Genomic DNA, 2,500 nt, shown 5'->3' on the forward strand with positions numbered 1-2,500 from the left:
AAAAAACCCACTCGGCCATCCAAACCACCTACCAAGAATAAGCCAGAAGTCGCACCAACATGCGGAGGAAACAACGCTATGACCATGGAGGAGATAAAGGAATTGCCACCCCTGTCGTCCATCCCACCCACACCCACTGTGCAAGTCGTGGAGCAGACCTACCAAGAAGGGGAAGTGTGGGAGCCCAATGAACCCACCACTATTGAAGAACTCATGGGGCAGATCCCTGATGGACCCGTCAGCAGAAGTTGACACGACATGCCCTTTTCACGGTTGTTTGTTGGAGCACCGAACATCAGACAATGGTTTTAATTTCGTGAAATGTCCTGAGTACCCCTGTGCCTTCATTGCAAGCCAACAAGAAGTACACCAGTACTTACAAGCGGTGGAGAAACAACGGCACCAACAGCTTGTGATTAACAAGGACAAAATGCATTCCGAATGGCCAAAGATGCTGTGTTACTGCGATAAACCTTCCCATCTGAAACAGAGCAAAACTGTGAAGAACCCTGGACGCATGTATTTCAGCTGTCGGAGCCGCACATGCCCCTTCTTCCAATGGTTGGACACTTCCTGGAACCACAAGATCCTAGTCTTCACCTTAGAGAAACTGAATCCGCCACTGCAACATCCTCAATACCCAGGCTTAAAACCACGCCTGGTGGCTTACCAACCAAAGAAGAAACAGAACGTAGTGCCATCTCGACATCACCCATTCAAGCAGAGGGGAGGATCGTTCGAGAACACTTCCCAAGCACCATCCGCCTTTCAAATAGCTTGTCGCATGGCCCAGCGCCTATCTGATGGTTGCTTTTCAAAGGCCACATGAACTGTGCTCAATATTGTAAATGGTTTTTTGATCAATGACTTGTTTTACCCTTGATGGCACGTTGCGCCATGATCTTACAAACAAATTTAAAACTATCTAAGGTGGTGATGTTAAGGGGTAATTCCGATGATTATAAAAACGTTTTCATTCTTCTGACTTCTTTGATACGGATTCGCTAAACGATTTAACTGAGAGACTCTTACAAACATATTTGGTGGTGTTGAAGGGTTTAATTTCCATGTTTCTTTGTTGATTTATTTGATTGATTTTTTTATGGCAGAGTGGCAACTGACGGACAAAAGGACAGAGTTACAGAAAAGGACACAGTTAGATCATTCCTCTTCGACGCAGCGCAAGAACGTTTGGCTTAAATACGTGCGAATCGCGCAAAAACAGAAGCGCGCGAAAGGGAATCAAGAGAACGCTCGAAAATAGTTGATAACATAACAAGAGAAGTCATCACCTCATGTACAATCGATCCGTTTTGGGAATTAGACAAATTCGCAGCTACTTTAAGGCGCGAAGTTGACAATACGTGTGACTTTTTTCCAGTATATTTTATGTAAGTGAAACGAATCGCAAGTAAATCTGTGTAGTATACGAAGAGGACCGCGCTTCCTTTCAAGTTGTAGTTTATTGCATCCGCGAGGGTGGCGATTTCATTCCAAGTGCAAAGAGCTCCTGTTTAATTGTGCTGTTCACTCTTTAAAAAAGAAGAGAAAGAATGAAACACCCATATCCTTGCGTTCTTTTCATTTCTCTCGATTTGTAATTATAAATATTTGTTGTTGAAGGAAGATTATACCGCGCCATTTTAAAACGGGTAGTTTTGACAAGTTCACGTTAATGTAGATCACCAGTCATGCGCCATTTTGAATTTGTTGTCAAGCCAAACCGGTGTTGCCCCTTTTTTTCCAGCCAAGTTAATGTATACTGACGTCAGTGGTGTCTCATTGGTCCGTGATGACATCACCTCTAACTCATTGGGTCCCTGCCTTTTCTATTGTTCTTTTCTTCTGACGTCAGCGGTGTGTCATTGGTCCGTGATGACATCACCTTTACCTCAATGGTTCCCTGTCTTTCCCATTGTTCTTTTCGCTATATATTTGCGCTACCACCCGGGTGGTTTGGGTGGATACATAACACAAGCACAGCACACACATCTCTATTACTTTGTTAATCAAAGAAACCTTCGTGTACGTTCGTGACTGGCATCTCATTAATCCAATCCTAATTTATGCGATGCACATGTTGTTGCACGTGTCTCTCAAGGTTACACCGCGTTGCGTCATGCCCCAGCGTTGCACGTGTTGTTACACGTGTTAGGGTTAGACTGCGTTGCGTCATGCCTCAACTTGCCCATAATTTATGTACGCCCCTTCTTTTCTCTTTTGATTGATCACGTCATTTGATTACTACCTGTCAAATCCGTTCTGAATGAGCGCATATAACCACTGACAAGCATATCTCAAAGCGATTTTCCTTTTCTACAAGAGATCAAAGGAGATTCCTTGAATATACCTCTGAGATTAGGTTGGTTTTGAATTAAATGCCAATTGTCCAATAGTACGTTCTTTAAGCCTACTTGCGTGCCAAAAGGTAGAATTTTCTTGTGCGCTTGTTCGATATCAAAGCAGTATCGTAGCGTATTTGGCGGTGCAAAAACTGAGA

General features: G+C 43.6%; 1 protein-coding gene across 1 annotated transcript in view; it reads left to right on the forward strand.

Annotated features, from left to right (window-relative positions):
- Window positions 1-2,500, forward strand: part of LOC138014446 (hexosaminidase D-like) — a 26,223-nt gene that overhangs the window by 16,908 nt on the left and 6,815 nt on the right. The window lies entirely within an intron of this gene.

The sequence above is a fragment of the Montipora capricornis genome, chromosome 8 (assembly GCF_036669925.1).
Source record: "Montipora capricornis isolate CH-2021 chromosome 8, ASM3666992v2, whole genome shotgun sequence".
Lineage (NCBI taxonomy): Eukaryota > Metazoa > Cnidaria > Anthozoa > Scleractinia > Acroporidae > Montipora > Montipora capricornis.